The 23363-nt window shown below is 44.1% G+C and overlaps 1 protein-coding gene across 1 annotated transcript in view; it reads right to left on the reverse strand.

The window, feature by feature from the left end:
- The window catches only part of rab30 (RAB30, member RAS oncogene family), a 54855-nt gene extending 39337 nt beyond the window's left edge, over positions 1 to 15518 (reverse strand). Inside the window, exon 1 of the mRNA NM_001006108.1 lies at positions 15355 to 15518. The gene's annotated coding sequence lies outside the window, so the exon portion shown is untranslated. The remainder of the gene's footprint in view (positions 1 to 15354) is intronic.
- Between the last annotated feature and the right edge of the window lie 7845 nt (positions 15519 to 23363).

The following is a 23363-nucleotide window of genomic DNA, read 5'->3' on the forward strand; positions in this document are numbered from 1 at the left end:
TGTTTCACAACTAGGTTACTGGTCCAATAAAACTTCAGAAGCCGCCACATATTCAGCTCTCCATCTCTCTCCCTCTGACAAATTAATTTCTGTGCCCCTGCAGCACTGCCAATGGGAATGTACTTCCAACATGTTTATACAGAGGTGGGGAGGGGGGGAATGTGGCGTAGCTCTGCGGTAGCCCAGATACCATCACAATGCGCATTCTGCCATCAATCTTCCCAAGGGCTGTAAAATACACAAACCGAGGGAGTGCAAAGGTGATTTATGTCACGGCTTTATGGCAACGCTGTGAGAATATCGGAGCTAGACTCTACCTTGGATCGGCACAGCGAGAAACCAACTCACAAAATGAAAGATGCAATGTAATACTATGGGACCTCTTATCCAGAAAGCTCAGGGCATGGGGTTTTCTGGATAAGGGATGTAATTTGGATCGCCATACCTTAAAATCATTTAAACATTAATGAAACCCAATAGGGCTGTTCTGCCCCAAATAAGGGGTAATTATATCTTAGTTGGGATCAAGTACAGGTACTGTTTTATTATTACAGAGAAAAGGGAATCATTTAACCATTAAATAAACCCAATAGGGCTGTTCTGCCCCAATAAGGGGTAATTATATCTTAGTTGGGATCAAGTACAGGTACTGTTTTATTATTACAGAGAAAAGGGAATCATTTAACCATTAAATAAACCCAATATGGCTGTTCTGCCCCAATAAGGGGTAATTATATCTTAGTTGGGATCAAGTACAGGTACTGTTTTATTATTACAGAGAAAAGGGAATCATTTAACCATTAAATAAACCCAATAGGGCTGTTCTGCCCCAATAAGGGGTAATTATATCTTAGTTGGGATCAAGTACAGGTACTGTTTTATTATTCCAGAGAAAAGGGAATCATTTAACCATGAAATAAACCCAATATGGCTGTTCTGCCCCAATAAGGGGTAATTATATCTTAGTTGGGATCAAGTACAGGTACTGTTTTATTATTACAGAGAAAAGGGAATCATTTAACCATGAAATAAACCCAATAGGGCTGTTCTGCCCCCAATAAGGGGTAATTATATCTTAGTTGGGATCAAGTACAGGTACTGTTTTATTATTACAGAGAAAAGGGAATCATTTAACCATGAAATAAACCCAATAGGGCTGTTCTGCCCCAATAAGGGGTAATTATATCTTAGTTGGGATCAAGTACAGGTACTGTTTTATTATTACAGAGAAAAAAGTAATCATTTTTATCATATTCATTGTTGCAACTAGTCCAACACTAGTGAGACCCTTGGGTGGTTACAGTATTTACAGTCGCGTCTTCTCTCACAGCATGGCCTGAATAACTGGGACATTCTATGTAACTCATAGGAAGGGTTTGCTTGCCCTTTAATCCATTAAAGGGCGAAGAGGGCGGCTCCTGCATTTATAATGGGGAATGGGGTGAATCCTGCCCATCGTTAGCGCTTCCAGCTGAGTTGCCAGGGTAGCACAGAGATCACAGCAGGGGGGCACATAATGAGTACAGAACATTGCCTCATTATAGATAAATATATACATTTATACATGTAGGTGGAAGCTGCCAAATTGCTTGCATCCAAGGCATTTATGTTTTCATTCCTAAGGTACTACTGACACAGGGAATGGCGTATCTATCACTTTACCGTTCTGTAACTTGCATTCTTCCCCGTTCCTGTTTATATAGTCGGAATATTTCATAATCTTTATATCTGCTGGGGAATGTTTTTATATTGTATAGAATTAATGCCCAGAAGCAGCAGTAAGAGATGATGCAGTCTGCAGCCTTGTGCCTTTATATGGGCACAGAACCCCTCAGTGACTGCTAATATCCTTATCATTTACAGTAGGGGGTACATTATCCCTTATAATACATGAGTGATACTCAGAGTTCCCTGTATAACTCAGCCTGCAGCCTTGTGCCTTTATATGGGCACAGAACCCCTCAGTGACTGCTAATATCCTTATCATTTACAGTAGGGGGTACATTATCCCTTATAATACATGAGTGATACTCAGAGTTCCCTGTATAACTCAGCCTGCAGCCTTGTGCCTTTATATGGGCACAGAACCCCTCAGTGACTGCTAATATCCTTATCATTTACAGTAGGGGGTACATTATCCCTTATAATACATGAGTGATACTCAGAGTTCCCTGTATAACTCAGCCTGCAGCCTTGTGCCTTTATATGGGCACAGAGCCCCTCAGTGACTGCTAATATCCTTATCATTTACAGTAGGGGGTACATAATCCCTTATAATACATGAGTGATACTCAGAGTTCCCTGTATAACTCAGCCTGCAGCCTTGTGCCTTTATATGGGCACAGAGCCCCTCAGTGACTGCTAATATCCTTATCATTTACAGTAGGGGGTACATTATCCTTATAATACATGAGTGATACTCAGAGTTCCCTGTATAACTCAGCCTGCAGCCTTGTGCCTTTATATGGGGGGCACAGAACCCCTCAGTGACTGCTAATATCCTTATCATTTACAGTAGGGGGTACATTATCCCTTATAATACATGAGTGATACTCAGAGTTCCCTGTATAACTCAGCCTGCAGCCTTGTGCCTTTATATGGGCACAGAGCCCCTCAGTGACTGCTAATATCCTTATCATTTACAGTAGGGGGTACATTATCCCTTATAATACATGAGTGATACTCAAGAGTTCCCTGTATAACTCAGCCTGCAGCCTTGTGCCTTTATATGGGCACAGAACCCCTCAGTGACTGCTAATATCCTTATCATTTACAGTAGGGGGTACATTATCCCTTATAATACATGAGTGATACCCAGAGTTCCCTGTATAACTCAGCCTGCAGCCTTGTGCCTTTATATGGGCACAGAACCCCTCAGTGACTGCTAATATCCTTATCATTTACAGTAGGGGGTACATTATCCCTTATAATACATGAGTGATACTCAGAGTTCCCTGTATAACTCAGCCTGCAGCCTTGTGCCTTTATATGGGGGGCACAGAACCCCTCAGTGACTGCTAATATCCTTATCATTTACAGTAGGGGGTACATTATCCCTTATAATACATGAGTGATACTCAGAGTTCCCTGTATAACTCAGCCTGCAGCCTTGTGCCTTTATATGGGCACAGAACCCCTCAGTGACTGCTAATATCCTTATCATTTACAGTAGGGGGTACATTATCCCTTATAATACATGAGTGATACTCAGAGTTCCCTGTATAACTCAGCCTGCAGCCTTGTGCCTTTATATGGGCACAGAACCCCTCAGTGACTGCTAATATCCTTATCATTTACAGTAGGGGGTACATTATCCCGTACAAGCTGGTTCAGCTATAGACGAAGCTTTGCTTGCCAGTCATGTGCTTACAATAAAGGGATGTATCAGTATAAAGGATGAAATAATAAGGGACCACCTTGAAGATAAAAGAAATAGAGTTTATAAATCTCTGGTACATAGTAATTCTGGGATTAACAAGAATAAAGCTGTTTGAACATACGGAATGGATATAAAGGGCAAATAAGCATCAGCTGGGGAACATATTGCCTGCATTTGTTATTGTTCTTTACCCTGTGACTGGAGGCTTCAGGATGCCCACAATAGAGCTTTATGCAAGCTCTTGGGACGACCTTTAACCTCTTAATGGCTACAATGTGAGTGACCCGGAGGAGCAGAAGCCTGACCCATTTAGTCACAACAATGAACAAGATGGCCTTCAGGGTGTCCAGGGTCAAACTAGAGAAATGCAACTTAACCACAAATCCTAATGGCCCTTAACAGGCGGGAGATTTAAGGCGGCAACAAGTAGTGCGTGGGAAAGGCAGAGGGAGCAACAGGCTGCCCAAGGCCAATGATCATTATTATAATTAATAGGTATTTATATAGCACCAACATATTCTGCAGCGCTGTCCCTATTTATATAGTGTTATTTTGTGAGCTAGGAATTCTTCGCCTGAACTACAACTCCCATGATCCTCGGCACATGTACTAGGAAGGCACAGTAAATAAAGGAAAGGCTGGAATGTGTATTTCTGTGTCACCCCCCACTATTTATGTGAGGATTTCCCTGACAAGGAAGGAAACTGACAGCCGATCCCCTGCAGGAGGGCAGCAAATCCTGTAAGTGCCCAGTGTTTATTCACAGTGACAGGGACAGACCCTACACATGAGGTAAACGACTCCATTTTGCCTCACCCTGTTAATTCAAATCAAGGAATTTCATTTGAAAAAGGTGCGGCATAAAGCAGGCTCTCCTTACATAAACATCAGAGGTCCATTGGGACCACTTTCATCCCCACCCTTTTTGCCCCGCCCCTTGTCAGGGTCCCAGTTTAGGACTGTACCACCAGTGTTTGAGGGGGACACAGACAGACAGAAGTTTAATGTATAAATTACATTACGCTGTGCAGGAGATGATCAAGGGATGTTGTTAAACTATGACTCACAACAGAAGCTTTAATTCCCATTTTTTTCCTATATCTTAGTTGGGATCAAGTACAGGTACTGTTTTATTATTACAGAGAAAAGGGAATCATTTAACCATTAAATAAACCCAATAGGGCTGTTCTGCCCCCAATAAGGGGTAATTATATCTTAGTTGGGATCAAGTACAGGTACTGTTTTATTATTACAGAGAAAAGGGAATCATTTAACCATTAAATAAACCCAATAGGACTGTTCTGCCCCCAATAAGGGGTAATTATATCTTAGTTGGGATCAAGTACAGGTACTGTTTTATTATTACAGAGAAAAGGGAATCATTTAACCATGAAATAAACCCAATAGGGCTGTTCTGCCCCAATAAGGGGTATTTATATCTTAGTTGGGATCAAGTACAGGTACTGTTTTATTATTACAGAGAAAAGGGAATCATTTAACCATGAAATAAACCCAATAGGGCTGTTCTGCCCCCAATAAGGGGTAATTATATCTTAGTTGGGATCAAGTACAGGTACTGTTTTATTATTACAGAGAAAAGGGAATCATTTAACCATGAAATAAACCCAATAGGGCTGTTCTGCCCCAATAAGGGGTAATTATATCTTAGTTGGGATCAAGTACAGGTACTGTTTTATTATTACAGAGAAAAGGGAATCATTTAACCATTAAATAAACCCAATAGGACTGTTCTGCCCCCAATAAGGGGTAATTATATCTTAGTTGGGATCAAGTACAGGTACTGTTTTATTATTATAGAGAAAAGGGAATCATTTAACCATTAAATAAACCCAATAGGGCTGTTCTGCCCCCAATAAGGGGTAATTATATCTTAGTTGGGATCAAGTACAGGTACTGTTTTATTATTATAGAGAAAAGGGAATCATTTAACCATGAAATAAACCCAATAGGGCTGTTCTGCCCCCAATAAGGGGTAATTATATCTTAGTTGGGATCAAGTACAGGTACTGTTTTATTATTACAGAGAAAAAGGAAATCATTTTTAAAAATTTGAATTATTTGCTTATAATGGAGTCTATGGGAGATGGCCTTTCCGTAATTCGTAACTTTCTGGATAAGGGGTTTCCGGATATGAGATCCCATACCTGTATTTAACTACAGCTCCCAGCATCCCTTAGCTGCCTTGGGACCTGTTCCCTCCCCCCAAAAATAGTGTTTCCACCAAAATCAGGTTTGCTCAGAGGGATCTGTTACTATGGTGAACTTTTAGGCTGTATTTGGGGCACAGTTACTTATAAAAGTTGAGGGTGACTTTATTTTAGCACCCTCTGACCAATGTTTGTGACGTCCCAGGGTGACTGGGTCTCTGTCCGGCAGCCAAACATTCAGCTGACCAGAATTCTATAGAAATACGGAGGCCTGGGCTTTGGGCCAGTGGATGTGAGACGAGGGGACCCTGCGGTCCCACAAGGTTTCTGCCTTCCTCCCCAAACAATAGGACAAGGTCAGAGGCCGGGCCTGGAAGGTTAAAGGGAAACTAAAGCCTTATACAGAAATGTATAATAACGTTAACCCTGGTCATTCAGCTATTGTGACTGCCTGCAAAGAAATCTGCCCCAGCAATGGCCCCAGTCTTCTCCCTTGCCCGCCTCCCTTGTGTTCCGATCAGCACCCATCCACCCACATTGGCCCAGTGTTCCCAGACGTTGCAACAAACTCTGGGATAAAAGTAAAAGCTCAATAGGGCCCTAGTTCCATTTGAATACAGCAGTTGTACACTGGGAACAGTATGGCAGCCATTTCTGACTTTTAGTTCCCCTTTAATGCAATGCACCACATTCTATCCAATGCTTCCAGAGGGGCAGTTAGGCGCTAACTACAGCAGGAATCTTTGGTTCGGCACAGGGCATCAATACAGGTTAATTTCTAGACCTCACTGTAGCAGCTGGGGGTACAAAGGGGCAGCAAAATGCTTTTCCTCCCCTGTTACAACCATTCGGATGTAAATATCTATTCCTCTGTGTTGGCGCCCCTTTAAATAAAGACAGGGACAATGGAATGTTTGTGTGTTCCCTACAAAGGAGCCATTGACTGTCAAAGCAAAACACAAGACTTTATGGGAGATGGGCCCTAAAATTGCAGGCGACTCCATAGAAACCAAGGCTGTATGTTCTCCCTGTGTTTGCATAGGTTCCTTTCAGGTACCCCAGTTTCCTCCCTCACCTCAAATACATACAGGCAGGTTCATTGGCTCCTAATAAAATCGTCCCTAGTGTGCTAACTGGGGCAAGGGCTGATGGGAATGTGATAAGGACCTTAGATTGTAAGCTCCACTGGGGCAGGGACTGATGGGAATGTGATAGGGACCTTAGATTGTAAGCTCCACTGGGGCAGGGGCTGATGGGAATGTGATAGAGACCTTAGATTGTAAGCTCACTGGGGCAGGGGCTGATGGGAATGTGATAGGGGCCTTAGATTGTAAGCTCACTGGGGCAGGGACTGATGGGAATGTGATAGGGACCTTAGATTGTAAGCTCACTGGGGCAGGGACTGATGGGAATGTGATAGGGACCTTAGATTGTAAGCTCACTGGGGGCAGGGACTGATGGTAATGGGATAGGGACCTTAGATTGTAAGCTCACTGGGGCAGGGACTGATGGGAATGGGATAGGGACCTTAGATTGTAAGCTCACTGGGGCAGGGACTGATGGGAATGTGATAGGGACCTTAGATTGTAAGCTCACTGGGGGCAGGGACTGATGGGAATGGGATAGGGACCTTAGATTGTAAGCTCACTGGGGCAGGGACTGATGGGAATGGGATAGGGACCTTAGATTGTAAGCTCACTGGGGCAGGGACTGATGGGAATGGGATAGGGACCTTAGACTGTAAGCTCCACTGGGGCAGGGACTGATGGGAATGGGATAGGGACCTTAGATTGTAAGCTCACTGGGGCAGGGACTGATGGGAATGTGATAGGGACCTTAGATTGTAAGCTCACTGGGGCAGGGGCTGATGGGAATGTGATAGGGACCTTAGATTGTAAGCTCACTGGGGCAGGGACTGATGGGAATGTGATAGGGACCTTAGATTGTAAGCTCACTGGGGCAGGGACTGATGGGAATGTGATAGGGACCTTAGATTGTAAGCTCACTGGGGCAGGGACTGATGGGAATGTGATAGGGACCTTAGATTGTAAGCTCCACTGGGGCAGGGACTGATGGGAATGGGATAGGGACCTTAGATTGTAAGCTCCACTGGGGCAGGGACTGATGGGAATGTGATAGGGACCTTAGATTGTAAGCTCACTGGGGCAGGGGCTGATGGGAATGTGATAGGGACCTTAGATTGTAAGCTCACTGGGGCAGGGACTGATGGGAATGTGATAGGGACCTTAGATTGTAAGCTCACTGGGGCAGGGACTGATGGGAATGTGATAGGGACCTTAGATTGTAAGCTCACTGGGGCAGGGGCTGATGGGAATGTGATAGGGACCTTAGATTGTAAGCTCACTGGGGCAGGGACTGATGGGAATGTGATAGGGACCTTAGATTGTAAGCTCACTGGGGCAGGGACTGATGGGAATGGGATAGGGACCTTAGATTGTAAGCTCACTGGGGCAGGGACTGATGGGAATGTGATAGGGACCTTAGATTGTAAGCTCACTGGGGCAGGGACTGATGGGAATGGGATAGGGACCTTAGATTGTAAGCTCACTGGGGCAGGGACTGATGGGAATGTGATAGGGACCTTAGAGTGTAAGCTGACTGGGGCAGGGACTGATGGGAATGTGATAGGGACCTTAGATTGTAAGCTCACTGGGGCAGGGACTGATGGGAATGTTATAGGGACCTTAGATTGTAAGCTCCACTGGGGCAGGGACTGATGGGAATGTGATAGGGACCTTAGATTGTAAGCTCACTGGGGCAGGGATAGGAATGTAATAGGAACCTTAGATTGTAAGTTCTTTGGGGCAGGGACTGATGGGAATGATGTATAATCTCTGTACACCGCTGCGACATAGGTTGGAGCTATATCACTGGCAGCAGCTAATGACTTGCATGCAATTTACCATCAGTACGTGTATAATAGAGTGTAAGCTCCAAGATTCAGCCCAGGCTCTTGTTAGTAGATCTCGGGCCAAACATAAAGGGATTTGTGCCCAGAAGTCTAACTCTGGCAGCAAAACCAAATGTCACCCGAGGTTACAGTGAGTCTCTTGGGAAAGAGACGGCTAAAAAGCAAAACATAAGGAGACGCCATTAATCTCGCCTCCTATCCATGTAACATTCTGCACTCTCTGCCATTAACATGAGATAACTGCTCTTCTCTCTCTCTGTCTGACATCATCCCCCAAAATATGCGCTCTCTCCCAGCACTCTCGCGCCTGTTTCATATCCGAATATCAGGGAACGATAATTTAAAGGAAAAGTAAGAAATAAAATAAGAAATTCAATAAAAAAAAAGGGGAAATACGGTTTCAAGTAAAAGTGGGATTTAACCAATGATTTGACTCCATTAATCAGTCTGGGTTTATGTGGGGCCCCCCAGTTATGTCTCTATAACAACCCTGCCTGGGATATGATCAAAGCGCCCAGCGGCAACATCTGGCTTCAATTCCGTCCAATCCCAGGGCCCGCAGCGCATCAAGCAGCCCAAGCACCATTACAGCTGTGTCTGCCGCTGCACGGAGAAAAGTTACTTAATTGGTATTGTAGGTGGTCTGTAGAAATGATAAACACCATGAATTATGGGCCCCCCATACCTCCTCCCCGCAGCGGCAGGCTCCCCTGGATACAATGCTGGCCTATTGAAAAGCTTCAGATATGTCCATTGGTAACATATACTATGATGTAGAGAAGGCTACTTTGAGACAATTTGCAGTTGGTCTTCATTTTTTATTATTTTCCATTTTTTTTAAATGTATTTGGCAGCTCTCCAGTTTGGGATTTCAGCAGCTATCTGGTTGTAGGGTGCTATTTAACTTAGTAACCAGGGAGTGGTTTGAATGAGAGACAGGAATATGAATAGGAGGGTACCTAAATACAACAATTAGGGATAAAAAGTAGTTTAATTGCAGTCAGTGTCCCCTTTTTGAAAGCTGGAAAGGGTCAGATGAAATAGGCAAATAATTAAAAAAAATACTAAAAGGTAAACTGAAGGTGAACTGCCCCTTTAAAAACTGACTAAATGTTTCACTACAGAATATGCTGGTGCTTTATATTATATATATATATATATATACACACACACACAGGTATAGGACCCATTATCCAGAATGCTCAGGACCAAGGGTATTCCGGGTAAGGGATCTTTCTGTAATTTGGATCTCCATACCTTAAATCTACTAAAAAATCAATAAAACATTAATTAAACCCAATAGGATTGTTTTGCATCCAATAAGGGGTAATTATATCTTAGTTGGGATCAAGTACAGGTACTGTTTTATTATTACAGAGAAAAGGGAATCATTTAACCATTAAATAAACCCAATAGGGCTGTTCTGCCCCAATAAGGGGTAATTATATCTTAGTTGGGATCAAGTACAGGTACTGTTTTATTATTACAGAGAAAAGGGAATCATTTAACCATTAAATAAACCCAATAGGGCTGTTCTGCCCCAATAAGGGGTAATTATATCTTAGTTGGGATCAAGTACAGGTACTGTTTTATTATTACAGAGAAAAGGGAATCATTTAACCATTAAATAAACCCAATAGGGCTGTTCTGCCCCAATAAGGGGTAATTATATCTTAGTTGGGATCAAGTACAGGTACTGTTTTATTATTACAGAGAAAAGGGAATCATTTAACCATTAAATAAACCCAATAGGACTGTTCTGCCCCCAATAAGGGGTAATTATATCTTAGTTGGGATCAAGTACAGGTACAGTTTTATTATTACAGAGAAAAGGGAATCATTTAACCATGAAATAAACCCAATAGGGCTGTTCTGCCCCAATAAGGGGTAATTATATCTCAGTTGGGATCAAGTACAGGTACTGTTTTATTTCTACAGACAAAAAAGGAATCAGTTTTAAAATTCTGAATTATTTGATTAAAAGAAGTCTATGGGAGATAGGCTTCCCATAATTCGGAGCTTTCTGGATAACAGGTTTCCAGATAAGGGATCCCATACCTGTATATATATATATATATGTAATAATATAGTGAATAAAGTACCCGCTGGTGTAAAATATGGTTACGTTGGGGAATGTTATTTATTATAATATATTGTCCAATTTTGGGTGAGTCATGTGACAGAAATGACATCACTATGCTCTGATTATAACTGATGACATCACTAAGTACCTTCTATAAGGATATAATTTACAGCTTGGTCCCATAGGGAAATGACAGAACTGTATAATAATATTAATAATAGAATTCTAAGGCAATTAGTGGTTGCTTCTATGAGTTGGTGTGTAGGGTACCTGTCCCCAAGAAACAAGGCAGTGGCCATAAAAGTCACTGGGAGATGAGTAAGAAAGTCTGAATAAAAAGTAATAATTGTTAATTAGAGTAAGAACAAGAAGTGAAATAATTCCAAAGCCGCAAAAAAGTGTGAAGAAAAGGAATGGTAAAGATGGGCGCCCAACAGAGATGCCCCAATAGCAATCTGTAGCCACGGGACGGCCATCCACGTAACTCTAGCTTTAGGCTAACGGCCTATTTAGGGTGATGTGTAGATGGAGAGAAGCTGCTACAAAGCTGCCATTATAAAGCAGCCCTCGGGCTAAGGTCACAGGAGATGACCTTGGTGACACCATATGACTCCCCAGCACCCATACGCTCCATCAAGAAGCAAAGCTGGGGGTTTTGTGAGTTAGTGATAAAGCTCTGGGCTGTGAGAGTGGGGCCTGTCACTACTAATACCCCTCAACACTGCCACTGACCGGCACTACAAGCCCTTTGGCCCAAAAACTACTACTACTAAGATGTCAGATCAGAGCATAACTGTATTAGGGACAGGGGTGATGGCCATACCCGGGCCGCTTATTGCCTCTGATCTGATTGTGGGTAGGAATAAAAAACAAAGGAAGGAAAAATCTGAAAAATGGATCTATTAACTGTAAATTAATTATCCAGAAAGCTCCCAATATAGCATTTTCCATACAGGGGCGTGACGGGGTCTGCAGCGCGCAGGGGCGTGACGGGGTCTGCAGCGCGCAGGGGCGTGACGGGGTCTGCAGCGCGCAGGGGCGTGACGGGGTCTGCAGCGCGCAGGGGCGTGACGGGGTCTGCAGCGCGCAGGGGCGTGACGGGGTCTGCAGCGCGCAGGGGCGTGACGGGGTCTGCAGCGCGCAGGGGCGTGACGGGGTCTGCAGCGCGCAGGGGCGTGACGGGGTCTGCAGCGCGCAGGGGCGTGACGGGGTCTGCAGCGCGCAGGGGCGTGACGGGGTCTGCAGCGCGCAGGGGCGTGACGGGGTCTGCAGCGCGCAGGGGCGTCACTTTGGGAGCCTTTTGTATGAAGTAAAGAGTGCTACTCTGAGACAATTTGCAACTGTTCTTCATTTTTTATTACATGTGTTTTTGTAATTATTTAGCTATTTATGTAGCAGCTCTCCAGTTTGGAATTTTCACTGCTCTCTGGTTGCTGGGGTCCAAATTACCCTAGCAACCAGGCTTTGATTTGAATGAGAGACTGGAATATTTATAGGAGAGGGCCTGAATAGAAAGGTAAGTAGTAAAAAGTAACAGTAAGAATAAAATTGTATCCTCACAGAGCAATATTTCGGATTCCAGGGTCAGTGACCCCCATATGAAAGCTGGAAAGAAGCAGAAGAGGAAGGCAGATCATTGAAAAACTATAAAAAAAAAAACCGAATAAAGACCAATTGAAAAGCTGCTTAGAATTAGCCATTCTATAACATACTAAAAGTTATCTTAAAGTAATCCTTGTACATAGGCTGGTTGATTTTATAGCAAATATAAATGTGCAAGTAAAAGAGAGAATTCCGACTGCCAAACCCTGGAAATTCCTGACTCTGTCCCATGATCAAACACAGCTGGACGGAGATTTCTGCCCCCAAGCGCTGGGCCTTTTTGCAGAGAGAGAACTGCAAGTCTCAGCAGGACCCCGGCGCCGGGTACAGACAGGGGAGAGAATGAGCCCAATCATCGCCTGTGTTATTCCCATTATCAGTGAATTCTAGGCGGCTCTCTAGCTAACAGATCCTTCCTCCCAATGGCTGGCAGAGCATGCTGGGAGTTGTATTTCAATAAACCCCCTATCCTTCCTTTAAAATCTGTTTTACATTTTGCCTGGATAATAAAGTGTTCATTTAGATTCACTCTGCAGACTGCACTGCTTTTAGCACTGCCATTAAACGGCCTTCATAAGTTTCCATGGAAGTGGAAACCCTCAGCTCAACTACAACTCCCACCATTCTCCCAAACACAGAAGCTCTTATGAAATGGGGGGACCAGTCCACCTGAAATAAAACAGATTCATGATCTTCATCCTGTTTCGGGCCAGTAATTAGGCCAAACTAGATGGGGGGGTTCTTGCATTAACAGTTCTGGCAAGGTACGGAACTATATCCAGACCTTAAGAGAGCAGTGGGGCCCCACATTCCATTAGCCCTTTCCCTCCCACCATATGGCCACACAGAGAAAGTACAATCCCCTGTAGGGGTTAATTGTTTGCAGGCCGTACAGGCCCCTGGCGAAAATATTCTAAATTCTGCCAAATGCACGCTCAGCGCAGATTCTTGTTACGTCCCAAAAAGCCAATTAAATCCGCCCTTTCCCCCTTCAATTTACAATTAGGCCCCAATCTAAACAAAGTGAGATGCCGCTATAATCTTGCAACGCAATAATGACATCAATACAGTGTTGTTTGGCTATTTACATTCTCTGCATTCCTGGTTCTGACTCCTGAAACAATGTAGCAGAAGCCAGTACCATGCTACACATGGTTGCAAAGGCACAGAATGGATAAAAACTGGAGAGAATGTGACAGCAGGTATAACCCCGGGGCTTCTGTATCAGCTGACCTACACAATCTGCTCCTTATGGTGCAGTGTAATGATGTCATGCCTCTCCAGCCAAGCAATATGGCAGCTCCTGCAGAGAGAAAGACAAGTTCTGCTGTAGTGAGAAGCACATAGGGGAGGGGGGGATGTCATGGCCGAGTAGTACCTTATAGCAACGAATCAGAACTTGCCTTTCATTAGTCCTACGTCAAGCTTTTTTTAGTGTCGTCAAGTGTTCCATATCTTGAGATCAAATACACAGTGATTGCCACCCCCTCTGCCAAAGACTTTTATATAGAAAGCAGTAGCAGGCAGATAGGGGGCCCAAAGGTAAAATCAATTTAGAGCCCCCTGAACCCTGTGAAGCATGATGCTGCACTGTGACTTGTTGCTGTTTTGCTCACAAAGCAAATTGTTTACACTAATCTCAATGAGGCAAGTCACAAAGGTGGTACCTGGGGATCTGTTTGCACTGACATCCCCTACACTGCAATTATACACCAACACAACCCTATAGTCTACTGTATTTGAAAAACAAATAAAGTACAAGAAAAAGGACAAATGTAATAAATCGCAACTGAAGATTCATGAGTAGCGCTAGGCTGCATATTTATGTGCAACCTACATCAAATATACAAAAAACACATTTGTCTAAGAGCCCTTACCCAACTGCACAAAAACTATAACAATTCACAGAGAAATCCCCACTGCTACTATAGGCACCATCTATCCCTACTTTACCTGCTATCCCACATCCCCAGTCCCTTCCCAGAGGCTATTATCCCCCCACTGCTACTATAGGCACCATCTCTCCCTACTATACCTGCTATCCCACAGCCCCAGTCCCTTCCCAGAGGCTATTATCCCCCCCACTGCTACTATAGGCACCATCTCTCCCTACTATACCTGCTATCCCACAGCCCCAGTCCCTTCCCAGAGGCTATTATCCCCCCACTGCTACTATAGGCACCATCTCTCCCTACTATACCTGCTATCCCACAGCCCCAGTCCCTTCCCAGAGGCTATTATCCCCCCACTGCTACTATAGGCACCATCTCTCCCTACTATACCTGCTATCCCACAGCCCCAGTCCCTTCCCAGAGGTTATTATCCCCCCCACTGCTACTATAGGCACCATCTCTCCCTACTATACCTGCTATCCCACAGCCCCAGTCCCTTCCCAGAGGCTATTATCCCCCACTGCTACTATAGGCACCATCTCTCCCTACTATACCTGCTATCCCACAGCCCCAGTCCCTTCCCAGAGGCTATTATCCCCCCACTGCTACTATAGGCACCATCTCTCCCTACTATACCTGCTATCCTACAGCCCCAGTCCCTTTCCTTCTCCGCTGCTACTACAGCCACTATACTATAAGCCCCCTTGTTATTCCCTAGCTACTATAAGCAGTGATGCCACGCAGCCTGCGCAGAAGTAAATCTGATCTGCGTTATGGAGTGTTGCCTCACTCTCCCAGCCTATAACTGCTGCTCAGTGGGGCCCCCCATCTATAATGCCCAATGGTTGTTGCCTATGCCTGGTCCTCCCCAAGCACAGCCTAAGCTCCATTCTGACATTGCGTCTGAGTAAATCCTATTGCTCACTCGCACCCAAATCCTATTGCTCACTCGCACCCAAATCCTATTGCTCACTCGCACCCAAATCCTATTGCTCACTCGCACCCAAATCCTATTTCTCACTCGCACCCAGGGTGTTTTGGCAAAGGCAGAATTGATGGCATAAGCAGAAAGAGCAATGATGATGAGCTGGGAGGGGGGGGGGGGGGAGGCAGCTGTGAGAGTGGAGAAGTGAAGCAGCAGCAGCAGCCTAAGGACATCCAGATGTTGCACTCACACTGCATAGAGAGGCTGCATCTTTGCAGCACAGACAGACACATGCATGACAAAGCAGTGATGCCAGCTGCATGCCAGCCCTGGGCATATGACTCCCTGCAGGCTAACCCAAGTTGGCACTCACCTTGAGTGGGATGCCTCCCGTCATACAAAGGAAGAGGGGCTCTTGGCTGCTCAGTCACCAGGACATGGGCTCTTGCTGGCTGCGGGCCGTTCCTGCTGGCTGCTGGGGGGGCCGTTCCTGCTGATGGGGATGCGCTCCTACAAACCGACCTCTAGCAACGTTCCATGGGAGCACAATGAATACACAGGAGCTCTCCCTCTTCTCACTATGACATCATTCCCAGGGACAGCGGCCAATAGGCTGGGGAAGCGAGGGCTTGTGGGAAATGTAGTTCCGTCTAGTGGCTGCGTCAGGCGTTCCGGGCGGCTGCTGAACTACAAGTCCCAGAGGGCGGCGGCGGCGAGGGCTGAATAGCGGAGGCAGCAGCAGCAGCAGCAGCAGGAATGCTGGAATAGGGCTGAGGCAGGGAAGGAGCAGGGAAAGTCTGGAAGTTTATTTCCCCTCATGGAAACTACTGAGTAGGAACCAAGTGCTCCGTTCGGCAGGGCGTCGTGTACTTTAAAGGGAAAGTATACTCCATTATTAGCAGAGCATATTATATTCTGTGTATTGCTAGGGTTTTCTGAGCAAGAATACTGGCCTTCCTATGTTTTTATCTTTTTTTCCTTTTAATAACATTGGCATCAGGCATCATTTTTACCAGCCAGGCCGGAAAAGGGAATCATTTAACCATGAAATAAACCCAATAGGGCTGTTCTGCCCCCAATAAGGGGTAATTATATCTTAGTTGGGATCAAGTACAGGTACTGTTTTATTATTACAGAGAAAAGGGAATCATTTAACCATTAAATAAACCCAATAGGGCTGTTCTGCCCCCAATAAGGGGTAATTATATCTTAGTTGGGATCAAGTACAGGTACTGTTTTATTATTACAGAGAAAAGGGAATCATTTAACCATTAAATAAACCCAATAGGGCTGTTCTGCCCCCAATAAGGGGTAATTATATCTTAGTTGGGATCAAGTACAGGTACTGTTTTATTATTACAGAGAAAAGGGAATCATTTAACCATTAAATAAACCCAATAGGGCTGTTCTGCCCCAATAAGGGGTAATTATATCTTAGTTGGGATCAAGTACAGGTACTGTTTTATTATTACAGAGAAAAGGGAATCATTTAACCATTAAATAAACCCAATAGGGCTGTTCTGCCCCCAATAAGGGGTAATTATATCTTAGTTGGGATCAAGTACAGGTACTGTTTTATTATTACAGAGAAAAGGGAATCATTTAACCATTAAATAAACCCAATAGGGCTGTTCTGCCCCCAATAAGGGGTAATTATATCTTAGTTGGGATCAAGTACAGGTACTGTTTTATTATTACAGAGAAAAGGGAATCATTTAACCATTAAATAAACCCAATAGGGCTGTTCTGCCCCAATAAGGGGTAATTATATCTTAGTTGGGATCAAGTACAGGTACTGTTTTATTATTACAGAGAAAAGGGAATCATTTAACCATTAAATAAACCCAATAGGGCTGTTCTGCCCCAATAAGGGGTAATTATATCTTAGTTGGGATCCAGTACAGGTACTGTTTTATTATTACAGAGAAAAGGGAATCATTTAACCATTAAATAAACCCAATAGGGCTGTTCTGCCCCCAATAAGGGGTAATTATATCTTAGTTGGGATCAAGTACAGGTACTGTTTTATTATTACAGAGAAAAGGGAATCATTTAACCATTAAATAAACCCAATAGGGCTGTTCTGCCCCAATAAGGGGTAATTATATCTTAGTTGGGATCAAGTACAGGTACTGTTTTATTATTACAGAGAAAAGGGAATCATTTAACCATTAAATAAACCCAATAGGGCTGTTCTGCCCCCAATAAGGGGTAATTATATCTTAGTTGGGATCAAGTACAGGTACTGTTTTATTATTACAGAGAAAAGGGAATCATTTAACCATTAAATAAACCCAATAGGGCTGTTCTGCCCCAATAAGGGGTAATTATATCTTAGTTGGGATCAAGTACAGGTACTGTTTTATTATTACAGAGAAAAAGGAAATCATTTTTAAATATTAGAATTATTTGCTTATAATGGAGTCTATTGGAGATTGCCTTTCCGTATTTCGGAACTATCTGGACGTACCAATATTCATTCATTGATGTATGTACATCTTTATTTATAAAGCGCTACTTATATACACAGCACTATACAGTAGAACAATAGATTAATACAAACAGGGGGTTATTAAAATAATAGATAAATACAAAGTATAACAATAAATACAAATAAATACAAGGTACAGTCGGAATAAGTTAAGAATCAAAGAGACAAGAGGATGGAGGTCCCTGCCCTGTAGAGCTTACAATCTAAGCATAAATGGTTTTGAATTTCATTGGAAAATGTGACTGATATTGAATGTAGCTTCTGTCTGACTGATTATATTTTCTGCATTGCTAGTTCTGACTCCTACTCAAATGTAGCCCGAAGCTGATTATCAAATCTGGACAGGAACGGGCGGCTGCTGCTTTTGTTCCTAAGGTCGGAACCAAAGAACCAATGCCTACATCATACTAGTTTAATGGGGAACTGCCTCTTTAAGAATAAATAAGTAAAGAAGACATGGAAAGAGCACAGGTACATTTGTTGCTGCTCCCTCTTAGCATTTTCATATTCTCACCCCTGGGATTTATGTCTAATAAGAAAAAAAAACTGAGACTAAATCCCCATTGTATTCTCTGAAGGTCATATTGGCAATAGGCACAAGGTACTTAATACAGTATATACATATGTATGTCATTTGATAAGGGAGGGGAATAAATAAAGAATTGGGCCAAGGTGAAATCCTTGCCAGGGCAGATCTTCAATCAGATCTCAAGCTATAACTGCTACTGGTGCAGGGCTTACATGGAAGGGAAAATAGTACATTTTGGTTATTGGGGTGGGTTACACTAATAAGATTCTTACTATGGTGGGGGGATCAGATAGGATCTGTGCCACTGTGACAGAATGCTCTGTTATACAGATAGCTAGAATCTCAGCCATAAAGCAGGGCAGGACTGCTGCTTACAATGGGGGGATCAGATAGGATCTGTGCCACTGTGACAGAATTCTCTGTTATACAGATAGCTAGAATCTCAGCCATAAAGCAGGACAGGACTGCTGCTTACAATGGGGGGATAGGATCTGTGCCACTGTGACAGAATGCTCTGTTATACAGATAGCTAGAATCTCAGCCATAAAGCAGGGCAGGACTGCTGCTTACAATGGGGGGGATCAGATAGGATCTGTGCCACTGTGACAGAATGCTCTGTTATACAGATAGCTAGAATCCCAGCCATAAAGCAGGGCAGGACTGCTGCTTACAATGGGGGGGGGGATCAGATAGGATCTGTGCCACTGTGACAGAATGCTCTGTTATACAGATAGCTAGAATCTCAGCCATAAAGCAGGGCAGGACTGCTGCTTACAATTGGGGGGGGGATCAGATAGGATCTGTGCCACTGTGACAGAATGCTCTGTTATACAGATAGCTAGAATCTCAGCCATAAAGCAGGACAGGACTGCTGCTTACAATGGGGGGATCAGATAGGATCTGTGCCACTGTGACAGAATGCTCTGTTATACAGATAGCTAGAATCTCAGCCATAAAACAGGGCAAGACTGCTGCTTACAATGGGGGGGATCAGATAGGATCTGTGCCACTGTGACAGAATGCTCTGTTATACAGATAGCTAGAATCTCAGCCATAAAGCAGGGCAGGACTGCTGCTTACAATGGGAGGGATCAGATAGGATCTGTGCCACTGTGACAGAATGCTCTGTTATACAGATAGCTAGAATCTCAGCCATAAAGCAGGGCAGGACTGCTGCTTACAATGGGGGGGATCAGATAGGATCTGTGCCACTGTGACAGAATGCTCTGTTATACAGATAGCTAGAATCTCAGCCATAAAGCAGGGCAGGACTGCTGCTTACAATGGGGGGGATCAGATAGGATCTGTGCCACTGTGACAGAATGCTCTCTTATACAGATAGCTAGAATCTCAGCCATAAAGCAGGGCAGGACTGCTGCTTACAATGGGGGGGATCAGATAGGATCTGTGCCACTGGGACAGAATGCTCTGTTATACAGATAGCTAGAATCTCAGCCATAAAGCAGGGCTGGACTGCTGCTTACAGTGGTTCCTTTACTTTGAGATACCACTTGATAGTATATGTTTCCAGTGGATAATGGACATGCCAATTGCACGGGCAACAATCTTAATCACTCTATGTGCCATCACCGGACATGGTGCCCATTAAGGGAATAAACTAAAATGATTTCCAGACCCAGATAGGTTCCCCCTTAAGCAAGAGGTTCTGCAGCGGCCATCTGGCTCATTATAACAGAAGGCTTGCACATTGTGTAGATCACACCGCGGGCGGCCAATTCACCCTTCCCAGAGGAGAAGCTAAATATAAAATAGCTGGTGGGTGCAGAATTCCCAAGGTCATATCCCAGCGATATCCGAATGTCCCTACGGGAACATGGGATTTAATGGGAAATGATTTTATCTCTGAAGACCCCGTTTCAGTCTGTGACAAGGATGTGCCAAGCAGGAACAAAGGGTAAATCAGCCTGCCGGGCATGGAATAGACTGGCGCTTCTGGGGCAGATAATTCCCAGTTTAACCCCTACTCTCCCCTCAAATGAAGAGGTTGATAGTTATTTGGGTTCATCAAACATAAAAATACCTCAGCCAATGAGGGTTTTTTCTATAAACTATAAACTATCTATGTTCACCTTTAAAGTAACTAAGTATGATGTAGAGAGTGATATTCTGAGACGATTTGCAATTGGTCTTCACTTTTTATTATTTGTGGTTTTTGAGTTGTTTGGCTTTTTGTTTATCAGCTCCCCAGTGTGGAATTTCAGCAGTTATCTAGTTGCTAGGGTCCAAATGACCTTAGTAATCAGGGAGTGGTTTGAAAGAGAGATAGGAACATGAACAGTAGAGGACCTGAAAAGAAAGATAAGTAATACGAAATAACAATAAAACTGTCCTTTGAGGTTGAACAAGTTGCCATATAAACACCCTAAGGGCTCTGGCACAGGGGGAGATTAGTCGCCCGCGGCAAAACTCCCTGTTCGCGGGCGACTAATCTCCCCGAGTTGCCTACCCCTGCCATCCCACCGGCGAACATGTAAGTCGCCGGCGGGATTTCGCGCAAATTGCCAAAAAAGACTTGCAACTCTTTTTCGGCGATTTCCCGAAATCGCCCCGCCGCGTCTGCCATCCCGCCGGCGACTTACATGTTCGCCGGTGGGATGGCAGGGGGAAGGCAACTCGGGGAGATTAGTCGCCCGCGAGCAGGGAGTTTTGCCGCGGGCGACTAATCTCCCCGTGTACCAGAGCCCTTAGCAGTGGTAAATCTCAGTATTGTCTATGGCAGAATATTTTCTGGAGTTTAGTAGCTCTGACAAGTAGCTGCTACTAAGTATCTCTGTGTGTCTTCACCCTAAAGGATGAAAGTGTATAAAAGTAATTACAATATAATGTACTGCTGCCCTGCACTGGTACAACACTACTATAATTTATATAAATAAATCTAAATAAAATAAGTATAAACAAGCTGCTGTGTAGCCCCGGGGGCAGCCATTCAAGCTGGAGGAGGAGAAAAGGCACAGGTTACATAGCAGATAACAGATAAACACCATTGTAGTCTACATCTGCTATGTACCCTGTGCCTTTTCTCATTTTTTTCAGCTTGAATGGCTGCCCCCGGGGCTACATAGCGGGGTATTTATATAAACTATAGTAGGGTTTCTGTAGCAAACACCCCAGCTGTACCAGTGCAGGAATGGCTGCCCCCGGGGCTACACAGCGGGGTATTTATATAAACTATAGTAGGGTTTCTGTAGCAAACACCCCAGCTGTACCAGTGCAGGAATTGCTGCCCCCGGGGCTACACAGCGGGGTATTTATATAAACTATAGTAGGGTTTCTGTAGGAAACACACCAGCTGTACCAGTGCAGGAATGGCTGCCCCGGGGCTACACAGCGGGGTATTTATATAAACTATAGTAGGGTTTCTGTAGCAAACACCCCAGCTGTACCAGTGCAGGAATGGCTGCCCCCGGGGCTACACAGCGGGGTATTTATATAAACTATAGTAGGGTTTCTGTAGGAAACACACCAGCTGTACCAGTGCAGGAATGGCTGCCCCGGGGCTACACAGCGGGGTATTTATATAAACTATAGTAGGGTTTCTGTAGCAAACACCCCAGCTGTACCAGTGCAGGAACGGCTGCCCCCGGGGCTACACAGCGGGGTATTTATATAAACTATAGTAGGGTTTCTGTAGCAAACACCCCAGCTGTACCAGTGCAGGAATGGCTGCCCCCGGGGCTACACAGCGGGGTATTTATATAAACTATAGTAGGGTTTCTGTAGCAAACACCCCAGTTGTACTGCCCCAAAGTGCAGTTGTATTTGTACTATGGGGCATCAGAGTTATGGCAATAATTAGTAATAACCATAAGTGGTTCTATTCCCAAACAGCCATCGTTTAGCCCCATTGCCAGTGTACGCGCTGCTCATATTGTATGTGCTGCATTTGGCGCAGAGCTGCCGTGGGTATAGATTAGCCCTACAGATGCCTGTCATCTTCCCTTTGTCTCAGCACAATGCGGCTCTGTGTGAACTCAAATGACTCACAATCCCGACGCCTTCGTGGAAATTGCAGTCAAACTCCGCAGAAAGAAAATGCTATTTATTTATCTTGTTATACACTTCCTCTTAAGGGAGAAGACACACAGAGCTACTTAGTAGCAGCTACTTGTCAAGGCTACTAAGGGCTCTGGTACACGGGGAGATTAGTCGCCCGCGGCAAAACTCCCTGCTCGCGGGCGACTAATCTCCCCGAGTTGCCTTCCCTCTGCCATCCCACCGGCGAACATGTAAGTCGCCGGCGGGATGGCAGACGCGGCGGCGCGATTTCGCGCAAATCGCCGAAAAAGACTCGCGAGGCTTTTTCGGCGATTTCCCGAAATCGCCTCGCCGCGTCTGCCATCCCGCCAGCGACTTACATGTTACAAACACAGAGCACTATGGGAGAAGCTGTGGTCCTTGTTCCTAAGGGCACAATGGGGAAACTTTCGTAATATTCTCACTTTTACAGCAATTTAAAAAGATTGTAGGCAAAAAAAAACCATGAAACATAATAGTATCAAATTTGATAATAAGCTCTGTGTAAACAAACCCCTCCCTTCTACCAGCCACAGTCTGTTTTAGGCTATCAGATAAGGAGGAGCTCATTATACGTAGGGTTTATCTGTGGACTGCTACTTTGATTAACTGTCTTCTTCTCCTCCTACCAAAATAGAAAGTCAATATTTAGATGAACTTTTCCTTTAAATCATAGACAAACACTGCAGCTGTATGTTACACTCCCCTCATATATAATAGGTTTGTATTATTTAAGAGATGAGCCAGTACCAGAGCAGGGAATCCTTTTAGTATGTTACTGAATTACCTATTCTAAACAACTTTTCAATTGGTCTTCATTGTTTATTTGTTAGAGTTTTGGAATTATTTGCTTTTTTATTTCAACTCTTTCCAGCTTTCAAATGGGGGTCACTGACCCCCGCAGCCAAAAAACTATTGCTCTGTGAGGCTCCAGTTTTATTGTTATTGTTACTTAATATTACTTATTTTTCTATTCAGCCCCTCTCCTATTCATATACCAGCCTCTGATCTAAACCACTCCCTTATTGCTAAGGTAACTTGGACTCTAGCAACCAAATAACTGCTGAAACTCCAAACTGGAGAGCTGCTGAACTGAAAATGAAATAACTACAAAGTAGTTTGTTACTACAAATAATAAAAAAAGAAGACCAATTGCATATCCCCCCCCCCCCCAGGTCGTAATCACATAATGTAAAACTGCTCACATTGCTCTTCCGAGCACTTTTGCACTTTACATTCATTTTATTTTCTAGTTTTGAAGATTCTGGTAGTTTTATGTATAATATATAATGAGTATGAAACAACAGCGCCACCTGCTGTTCAGTTT

This window comes from Xenopus tropicalis, chromosome 2, assembly GCF_000004195.4.
Source record: "Xenopus tropicalis strain Nigerian chromosome 2, UCB_Xtro_10.0, whole genome shotgun sequence".
NCBI lineage: Eukaryota > Metazoa > Chordata > Amphibia > Anura > Pipidae > Xenopus > Xenopus tropicalis.